Consider the following 12,117-nt stretch of genomic DNA (forward strand, 5'->3'; position numbering starts at 1 on the left):
CTTGGTATTTTGTGTCAGTGATTTTCATGATGCAGGATGTAAATAGTTAATTAAAATAGTAAATTTAATGAAGCTGCATTCAATATTCTATTATTAATAGATGCCACAAACACGTGTCGTGATACCAGACATTTTAACATAGGAGTATTGAATACTAGTAGCTTTATAATACTCTCAGCACTTCTCCGTAATATTTAATTTTTTTAGTTTATCTTACTCAAAATCTATTTTATATACGTAGAAAAAAATCTTTTTTTCATCTTCTTTCATTAAAATAATTAGCTAGGAGTAATATATTTTTTTCCTTATTTCATCTAACAATTCCTTCCTAAATTTTATGTCACTAAAAAATGTAGACATATTAAATAGAACGGAGAGAATAATAGTACCAAGTACTATTTCTTAATTTTTCAAATGGCTAAAATGGATAAATGAACCACAATGTAAGATGGTGATTAATAGTACGCATGTAGACGTATGTGACATGAAATAAAGCATAGATACTAAAAATAAGCATAAGCCAATGGCATGTATACATATAGGTTGGCATAAAGTGAGATTTTCCCTAGTTCATAACTAAGATCTAAATATATATGCATACAAGTTCAAGAACATATCAATATTCAAGCAAGCCTAATATATATGCATACAAGTTCAAGAACATATCAATATTCAAGCAAGCCTCAAAAAATCGTGGAATAATAAGATTTACTTTAATTGAAACTGAAATCGAATGACTAAAATATTTGACTTAAATATTTTTTCAAAGTAAAATTAATACATGAAGGTTGTCAATGACACTTTTTAAAAATGTCAAATGGCAATTTGCAAATCTTATAGTAGATGTAAGATGTTACTAGATATAAGTTCCCATTTATGATGTGATTATTACTGTATTTAATTAAAACATGATAAATGATTACATTACTTTATTATCAATTGTAAAAATATTGTTAATATGGATAAGGTTGTCACATGACATCTTTTCCCAATTACTATCTTCAATCAAACCTCAACTTTGAATGTTATATTATATCAAGTCTGCTTACCATATATTTTTTTTCAAGTCTTAAATAAATTGAATTATATATATTTTATGTGTTAATTAACTTAAGTTATTTTATTTTAATAAAAATTAAAATATTTAATTTTTCTGATTTTATTTTATTTTATTCTCTTTTACTCTCATACTTATACTTTTTCGTATATTATTTTTATCTTCGTTTAACACAATTTCTTAATTTATGTCTAAAATAAATGTCACCTTAACTGCGACGAATGAAATACTATTTAAATTAATTCAGTAATTTAAGTGGATTTTTGTGTTTGCAACTAAGTGGTATATGAGCTTATGCGATCTAAATTCCGTACAAGGGATATATATTTTTATTCTAATGTTAGTCTTTATATAACTTTTAAAATATTAGTATTATTATACTTCATTCGTCCTACAAGAATATGCACTTTTTACTTTTTAGTCAGTCCCACAAGAATATGCAATTTCTAAATTTGGAAACTATTTTCTTTTTAATGAAGTGTGTCTGCTTTATTAACACTAATTTAATTATTTTTTCTTTCTACTTATCTCTTACAGCTTTACCAAGTTCATTAAAACTCGTGTCCAATTAAAAGTGCACATATCGTGGGATGGAAGAAGTAGCAAATATAACAAATTCAGGAATAAGATTTTAAATTTTGCGGACCGCCCACTCCAGCCAGGAAAGGAAAATGTAGATAACAAAGAAAGTCATATACTGTGACGAATTGTACAAATCTAAGGTTATTCCAACTTTAATCAATTAAACACTACATATGATAATTATATAGGAATAATTCTTTAAAAAATATTGCCTTTTTAGGCACCTTGTAATTGAAGCCCTAATGCATCTTAAAAGACTTAAAAAATCGAAAAAGGGAGGGGAAATTAAATCTGTATTTCTAATTACACTGAATATGTCATCTTAATTAATGGAGTACAACTGAATCTTATTTTGAGTTACGTTTTTCAATTGAATGTTTATGCAATAACTTTCTTCATGAGTTAATCGAAAAAATATTTTTGTGGTTTCTAGCTTTTAGAAATAATACTATCGTGTGCTGAAATTGTAATATACTATAAACAAAAGTAAAAAAAACAATTAAGTACTATACTTATGATATTTAGAGATTGTATAATGTGAAAGTGGAATAAAGAATCACCCAGTTGTCTAACTCAAAATCGTACAACTACAAGCAGCTAGGTGCAATTATTAGACGGTCACGTTTGCACAGTATATAAAATATTAGTATATATATACGTATAAAATGTATAAATACTGCTTCTACTGTGAATTTTTTCTAATTTATGTAATTAATAGTCAAGAAAATAATCTAGATATTCCATAATCAAATAATAATATCTAAACTCTATCTATTGATAACTAATGGAGAAGCTAATTAAGACGAAATTAATTAAATGAGTACTAATAATTTTATTTTAGGGTAAATATGAATTCATTAATTCCTTCACTTATGCAACCCAAATCTTAATTTGTTTATAGACTTTACTTGAAATACTATATTTCAAGCTGGTCTATCTAGATTGATGATTCGAGTAAACATATAACACAAAGTAAAGTTTATTACTAATATATACAGTACTCCCTAACTAGATTAAAGTTCACCCAATTTTAGGTCAAATTTTACACGAAAATAAAGAATCGAAAGTGCACGCTTTTCCATTTGCCATTTCACAAAAAAATCTAATTCCACCATGTACCTTCCATCAATTAATACGTAATTAATTGAAGAATACTCATTGAATAATTTTAAAAGATAGTACTACTACTTTTTATGAGAATATTTGTTTTTACATCGTTTTAAAAGGAGACGCATTGTTAGTTAAATACGTACATGGAAGAAATTGAATATACATAAAAAGAGGGTGATTGTCGATATCGTGATAATATTATTTATTTAGCATTAGATATATATATCTAAATTGAAATAAATAAATAAATTAATTAAAGTAGTACTCCTATCCAAAATCAAATTATTAACGATGTAAACAGGGGATTCATATGCTGTAATTATTTAAAAAATCAGTAAAAAAAGCCTGAAAAGTTTTATGCAGAAGCGAAGAAAAACAAGTTGAGGGAAGCAATACTTTGATTGATTGATATGATTTTGATTTGATGTGTAGGGGCAGTTAAAGCTGAGATATTTATTTATTTTTATTATTTATATATTGGCCGTACCTAGAATGTACAAACCGAACCGCCGGTTAACCAGCGGTTCGGAACCGCCGGTTCATAAACCGGAACCGGCGACAGCGGTTCGAATCGGATGGCGGTTCGGCGGTTCAAGCGGGCCGGTTCAGGTTCAAAAAAATCATGAACAGTACCGGTTCAAACCGGCGGTTCGGCGGTTCCAACGGTAGGATTCCGACTAGGGCGTAGGTTTTCAGGTTAGGTGTGCAGAAAAACCGGCGGTTTACGTTAGAAATCGCCGGTTTCCGATGGTTCAGGTCCTTTTTCAGGTGGCAGCGTATAGGTGGCCTAAAAACCGGTCAGAAACCGACGGTTTATGTCAAAAACTGTGGACTGAACCGCCGGTTCAGGCGGTAAACCGACCGAAATTTGAAATTTGAACTTTTTTTTATTTCTTCCAATATTACTCCTATAAATACCCCACTTTCCCGTCATTTTTACTCACCTCATTCTTGTGTTAACAAGGATTTCCTTCTCAATCTCAATTTCTCTATTCTCTATCATCATTCTCTCTAATTGCTCAAGTTGTTTACCACTATATTTGTTGTTGTGTTCGTAATTTACCATTTATTCAATACTCAATATTCCATACTACTTTCATTTTGCTTTATGTCTTTTTCTCATGGTGGACCGGGACGTGGTGATCGGGGCAAAGGAATTTCCCAAGATCAAAGTAGTCGTCCCCAAAAATCAAAGCGACCTAGTTGTCGAAAAGTTATGGAAGAGGTTTCCCGAGTGGCGGCTGAACGCATGCAAGTAAGTTCTAAAATATAAAATTATTTTTACAATTCAAAATTTCATAAGATTGAGTTTTTTAATTTTTTTTGTGTTCCTAATTAAAACTTCAACTTATATAATATTTATAGATAGATGAAGATCATAGGACCGCCATGCTACTCGCTCAAATGCATCAAGGTGGGGGGCAGTGGTAGTTCCGTGCAACAAGATGACGAGTACGACGTGGCTATATCGTCAGACTCGGACAACAATGATGATAGATCTCGTTCTCGTATTCCGTCTAGCACCGGCGGAAATGAGGACATGCCTCCCCCTCCACCGACCAAAAAAACATGGAAATCTGATATTTTTGTTAAACACTACAAGAATGTCCCGGTGGTAATTTCAAGTCCTAGTGATCCGCTCTCTCAAGAAGAGAAATCGGCGTTTCATACATATTGTAACTATTGTGATGAAGTCTACAAATTTGCGAGTGGTGGGGGATATGACACCTTCCGTCGTCATTTGGTGACAAAGCATCCGGTAGAATGTGGCACTGCCACTACCCAAACCCAACTAAACTTCCTACCCTGTAGCTCAGGTTCGTCAGGTACGCCTCTTTTTAAATATGATCCTAAAAATTTTGCTGACGGTATAACTAGATGGGCTGTAATGAAACATTTTCCTTTTAATGTTTATGATGACAAAAAATTTGAGATTACTACGCAAAGTGGTTTGAACGGAGCTGTCAAAAGAGTAGGTCGAATGACCGTTCAACGATCTACCGTTCGACAATGTTTGGAGAAAAAAGTTGAATTATCACGTTATTTACTCAACTTGGGACACAAAGTGAACATTTTCTCAGATGTATGGACTGATTCTTTTAATAGACATTCATACATGGGCATTACAGTTCACTTTGTGGACAATAGTTGGACTTTGAACAAGCGTTTGATTGGTTTTAGAGAATTTGAGACACCACACACTGCACCCGAAATTGCTTCTTTATTTATTCAAGTTTTGAATGAATTTCAATTATGCAATAAGATATTTTTTGTTAGTTTTGATAATGCAACTGCTATCACTGCAAGTATTAATGACTTGATTGTGGCTTGTGCTCTGGTTATTGGTGGTAAGTATTTTCATCAAAGATGCATATGTCATATTTTGAATTTATGTGTACAAGATGCGCTTGAATTATGGCAAAAGCATGTTAATCCTATTAGAACTGCAGTTAGATTAATCCATCAAAAGCCGCCTATTGGCAAAGCTTGGAAGAAGTATCGTCATCAAAAGAAGGTAAGATATACGAATTTTACCATGGATGTGTCTCATAGATGGAATTCGACATATGATTGTCTGAATTCTACTTTGGGGCATAAAGATTCTTTGTGTGATTTTTTTAGAACCTATCCCATTTCTGATTTATATCTGTCGCATAGTTGTTGGGATCATAGCGTGAGTTTATTTAAATTGTTCAAATATTTAAAAAATGTGACTGTTGAATTATCAGGTGTTTATTATTGCACTGTTGTTCGTGTTTTAGAGCATTGCATGTATATATATCACTTGGTTTTAAAACTGCGATGAAAAATGCTTACTCTTCTCCTGAATTGATGTGTGTTTTATATTATATGATTGACAAATGGCTTAAGTATTTCAGTGAGATTCCAACGGTGTTTTTTTATTGCAAAGGTCTTGGATCCACAATGGAAATTAGCCGGTACCTCCAGGTTTTTAGATTTTTGTTATAACAATTTGAGTTCTATTGATCTTGGTACACTTCAAGCATTGCAAGCGGATACCAATGACCAATGGGGAGTAAACCCAACCGAAACATTTCAAATAAACCTCCAGGACCGGTCAATTGTCCAACAAACCTTCGAGTTTAACTTGCGTGCTCTCTACACCGAATATGAAACCAAGTATAACAGTACCCACCAAGTCAGAAGACCTACCCCTCCTCAACAATATAATTTTGGCTTCGCATTTCAAATTGATTATGATGACCCTGACGCGCAATCCCAATTAGCCGACCTATACAGTTACAGCACTGACGGAAGGTTGACATTAGGTATCTCTTTTCCTTTGGTGATGAAGGTCCTACTCCTCCCGCCCAAATCGACGTCCTCGATTGGTGGGGAACACACGAGAAAGATTTTCCCATACTTGCGTCAATGGCCAAGGAGATTTTTTCGGTTCCGCCTTCCACTGTCGCAGTCGAGTCCGCTTTCAGTGTTGGATCACGTGTGTTGAATGAATCAAGAAGTAAGCTCTCCGCGAAAAATATGGAAGCCGTGATATTACTTGATGATTGGGCCAAAGCTGACGTCAAAGAATAAGAAAATGATTGGGATGATCGTCAAGAGGAATCAGAAGAAGATTTCACCGGGGATTAATCGTAAGTCAACCGTCAATCGTCGGCCAAGCCAAATAGGTAAGTAAGGTAAGAGAACTATGTGGCCTTTGAACCGGAACCGGAACCGCCGGAACTCTTGGCGGGCCGGTTCAGGTTCATAAAAATCCTGAACCGTAAACCGACGGTTTATGACCCGTTGCAATTTTTCCATTAGCTAAACCTATTTTTCAACTCTACTTTTTCTTAGGGATGTACCTATAAGGGGTGGAAGGAATGATATTTTATCTAACAAAAAACAAAAGATATTACATTTATAACGAATTATCACCGAATAGAAAATTATTTTTTGAGGGTATTGCGATTGATTTTGTCCTGAGTTGTTCCGTATGAATTGTTTGGTGGTTGCTTGGACTAAGTAATTAAATGAAATCGAAATATGTATATGTCGTTCTTAATTGAGCCCATCGACTTTATTCCCAAACCCTTGATTTTTTTTCTGATAACAATTCAAGAGTTCCTGTTCGTTATATATCAACTCTATGTACAGCTCATACTTTCATTTTACTTTAAAATTGTTTATAGGTCATATTTTAACTTAATAATAAAGCACTACTACTTCGCAAACTAAATTCAATTTTGAAGGTAAATAAATTTTATAAATAAGATTGCAGGGATATGTTTAGTGTAAAATTAGGACATAAGAGTTAGGAGTATATGCTGTAGAAAATGGAGAAAAATAAATAAAAGGAGTAGTAATAATTTCCGGTTACAAGACTCGGACTTGGGTCTCTACCAAAACAATACTATGTGATGATGTATTCAGTCGAATTTGCATTCTTCTTTAAATTAAAGAGGTGCATGCATGAATAGTTTTATACTCTATTAAGTAATATCCATCTAATAAAACTCTTTTTTAGTACTAACAATAAAGTAATTATACCTCCAAGAGGGAGATCCATATAGTAGTATAGATAGTAAATTTTGTAAACCCTTAAATTGATAGTAGTCATATTTTCTCTGCTATTTCAAATTTCAGTACTTTACCTTATTTCTTTTGTTCTCTTTTACCTAAAAATAATATACTAGCACCAAGAGGAATAATAGAAATAAAAAAGCAGGAAATACATAAATAGAACTAAAAAAGGGAAGGAGTAGTAGAGCATAATTAAGAAAGAATTGAAATGGATAAAATAGAGGTACCCGTTTTGGCGTGATGATGAGTTTATAAAGGATGGGATGGAGGAGTGGCCCCTGCACTTACATTTCTCTGCAATGGAGAAATGATTTTGCATCAAATTCAACCTCCTCTGCTCCTGCCACATATATGTGTGTGTATATATATATATATATACAGAGAGAGACTCACCACTGGTCCAGCAGACAAAACCGCCATTAACAAGCATTCAAAGTTACATACGCCAAAATATGTTGAGATAGAGAGGATCATTGATTCTATGTCATGTCATTCATTCACTCATTCTTCTTTATTTTCGACTTTGGTCACTTTCTTTTGATTTGAGACCCCCTTTCTTTATTATGCACACACTATATATAACAAAAGATACAAAAGGAAATGAAGGGACGCATTCATTTCCCTTTTAATCTTTTGTTCTATTATTTTTTTTAATCTCAACCCAACGATTTTGTCATCCGACGATTAGATTGATGTCACGTGTCATTTAATAATGCAGATTTTCAGTTGAATAATGCACACCGACTAATAATGCACCATTATAGTGTAATAATGCAGATTTTCAGTTGAATAATGCACACCGACTAATAATGCATCATTATAGTGTAATAATGCAGATCATCACAACCATCCAATTCAAGGATCCAAGGGCTGTGATCTGATTGAAGCTTGGACTGAAAAGCTACGAAGGACCTTAACACACCCCATATATATATATATATATATATATGCTTCACACATATATATGCTTCACACACACATTTAAAGTTCTTTATTCTTTAAACGTGCTCTATTTACAGCATCTAAATTTAGAAAATTCATGTCAATTTTATAGTTACTCTGTATATCTAATTAATAGGAGTACTTTATGCCGTTAGTAGTTTCATACTCATAGAGTCATAGATTTTGGGCAAAAGCTTGTGGTGACTAATCAGGCTAAACATGTCAAAAACACAAAATAAAAACATGATGATGGAAATGTTGGCGTTTTGGATCGGAAGTGCATATTGAAATGCTAATTACCAAATCTATCCCAATTTCTTTTGGTAGTTACACCAACGCCACCCAACAGCGAACCCAGTTCATCGTGCTTATTTGTAAGCATCTCAAATGGTGAGACATTTGACTCGAATGGTGAGACATTTGACTCTAGGATTTACACTGACACTTAAAAGGATGAGACAATTAACCCAATAATTTAAGGGTGAGATGGTCAACTCAAGGATGAAAGACTGACTCATACCCAAAGACAAGGATTAAACACCTAGACATTAAGATGGACGAATCTCATGTCATTCGATACAACCACTAGGTTGAGATCTATTACAATTTAATAATATGATAAATTGTGTTAATATAATATGGATACACTATATAGGTAGAATTATTTATCTTATATGTAGAAATGTATTGTAAAAAATTATCACAACTATATAAAACATTAGCTCTAAGTCCATTGCTATGATGTAATAGATACGTATAAACTCGTGTAAGTAAGGTTTAGATTATGATCGAAATGAGACAACAAAGTGCATTTTAGTTTGACCCCACAATTGATACTAGTGTAGTACCATTACAACATGTAAATACATCTAAAAATGAAAATAACCAAAACAATAATTACATCGAAAATTTTCCACCTGAAAAGGTTTGGGTGTAAGTGGATCCCTCATTATGTAAAAGAAGATAAAAAAAATAACACTAATAATGCAACTTTAGAGAGATAATCTATAAAATTTAGAAGTCAAAACACAACGTGGATACATAAGACAACGTTCAAATTGACCGCACTCATTGTCAAATAGATGCCAAATATAGAAATATTTTTTAAAAAAAACTAAGCATGACCATTTTTAAGTAATTGACTTCTCTAATTGCACATAACTACACGATTAGAATTGATACACGTATTTATAAAGAACCTCTTATCATGATTAAAAGGAGATCGACCGAAATAATTTATGCAATCGCTTAGTAAAAGGGTCCAAAATCATTATTTCACGTGTTATGTTACTATAGGCTTGCGGTTGAACGAGGCATGCATATAGATAATTTTTAATGTATGCCATGTTTTTGGTCAGAGCTAGCTAGCTTATTTAAATAAAAATATTTATAGTTTTTGAACATAAGCTTTAATTATGCTAGGACGAATTTTATCTTTAAAGGAACAATAATGTGAGAATATCAATCTTCTGTGTGTTTATTGGCTTGTGCTTTAGTAGACCAAAGTTTAGGTTTTTGCTTTTTTTGAGCATTCTCTAGTTAAAGGTCAAATGTACTAGCTTGGGGTTGGGGTCATAAATTTTGTTTGCATGTAAATGGGTATATCGTATGCAGTGGTGAGTTAATCAAGAAGTTAACAAGTTTGTATTTTCATAGGGCTTTGCAAGATTTCTATACATGTATATATTTTGAAACTTCAATGGTCTACTAAAATATTTTAAGGGAAATTTAGAAAATCGTAAAATGTCATTGTTACCAATTCTATTGTTTTTTATAAAAGCAAAAGCAACTCATTGAGTGGCGAGCGAATAACATTTTAGAGATCCAACAAAAGCAAACCATAAAGGAAAAACGAAAAATTAACACCATATCACATCAATTAAAGCAAAGAGAAACAGATCACAAAAACCCAAAACAAATGTAAGACTGCAACAACAAAAGCGTACAAAACAATCCCAGACTGACGTACACCAAGAAAACATGGAACAAACAAGGGGATTCAACAAAGAAGCTTACAAAAAAAAAAAAACTTTACCCTCCAATTCAACTTTTGATGTCACTTAAGAGCATCCACGTCCATGCTCTTAGGCAAGAGCATGGATGTGGGTCCGGACCCACTTTTATTCATTTTTTACTCTCTGCTCTTCCGTAAGAGCACAACACCAACATCCATGTTCTTCTGTAAGAGCATGCTCAAGGGTCCCACCATTCTGTTATTCAATTTAAATACTTCAATTACTAAAAGCATTTCCATAATATTAAAATACATTAAAAATACCCGAAATACTATTACAAATTACTAAAAAAAATTACAAATTACATAACTAAATTCATAATAAAAAAAAAATTTGATGTATGAATGAGAGATAATTTGATGTAAAGAATGAATGACGAATGTGGGTATTTATAGATGATTTTGGGATAAAAATTTATTAAAAAATATTGAAATAAATAGTATAAAAATGACTATATTTTTGGGAATCCGAATACATTTTTTTTTCTTTTTTCCGGATTATTTTCGATTTTCTATAAATTTACAAAAAAATTAATGGAATAAAAACGAGTCCAATCAAGAACCGCCACATAGGCGTGCTCTTCGGCATGGCGATGCTCTTAGCTAAGAGCATGGTCGTGCAGTCGGCAAGAGCACAACAGCGAGCAGGGGTCTCGCCGTGCCGACGACACAACGCTTGCTCTTAGCAAAGAGCACCGATGCAGATGCTCTAAGTCATCAGTCATGAAATCCATTTATATGGTAAAATTCGGGCACCAACTTTTAGTCCATAAACAAAGATGACGCCCAATAAGTCTACTTTTTACAAGCTCCAAATTGATTTGATTCTAATCCTCAAAAGATGACCTTATTCAATATGTTATGAATCTTTCGATTCACAACTAGTGTTAAGCTAATATATAAAAACTAACATAAAAAGATTACTCCCTCTGTTCCACAGTAGTTGAGTCATTTCATTTTCTGCACTCGTTTTAAAAAAATGATAATAAATAGTTTAAGTGAAGAGAAAGTAAATAAAGAGAATAATGTAGATAAGACTATATCTTATCTACCTTATTTTGTCACTTACTTTACTCTCTCTTCATTTTAACTATTTATTAGTATCATTTTTTCAAAACGAGAATAGAAAATAAAATAATTTAACTACCGCGGAATGGAGGGAGTAGTATATATAACGAAAAACACGCGCCACATACTAATTGTATGATCTTACTATCGTCATTTACTTCAAGTTCAATCTTGATGAGATTTACTTTTCTTCTTTATGGCTGAAAATATAAGTTTGTTAAATTTTGTTTTCCTAGACTTCGCCTACAGAAACTAAGTTGCAATGTGTTGGCAAAAGTATTTGGAAAAGAATATAAAGCTTTGATTATAAAATGATATTTTATCTCAAATTTTATTGCATCCATATAAGCATGGAATAGAATAAGATAGACGGCCGAATAAATTAATTATTTGCTAAAAAGGGAATATATATAGAATAATAGAACCAAGGATTTCTTTTAGAACTAGCAATTATCACCCTAATTAAATAGAATAAAACTGGGGTGGAATGCAAATTATTTGCAACCAAATAAGATAGGATTGGAATGTATGTGGTCAAAAGATAAAAAAGATCCTCTTAGACCTTTGGCAATTGGCAGAAAGTGATCACATAAATCTATATAGTCCAAGAGACATAAATTAGAGGATGCTAGTGATCATTATCAAAAATTAAAGGGTCTAGAACATTATTCCCATTATCTTTTTATAGGCTTAAAAGAATTGTGAAACTTTATGTTGCTAACTCATACAATACTATAACAATGCCTTTTACAAGTATAAAATGAGTTAGGATTCATTTATTTGTCATATATATATA

Source organism: Salvia splendens, chromosome 16 (genome assembly GCF_004379255.2).
Source record: "Salvia splendens isolate huo1 chromosome 16, SspV2, whole genome shotgun sequence".
NCBI lineage: Eukaryota > Viridiplantae > Streptophyta > Magnoliopsida > Lamiales > Lamiaceae > Salvia > Salvia splendens.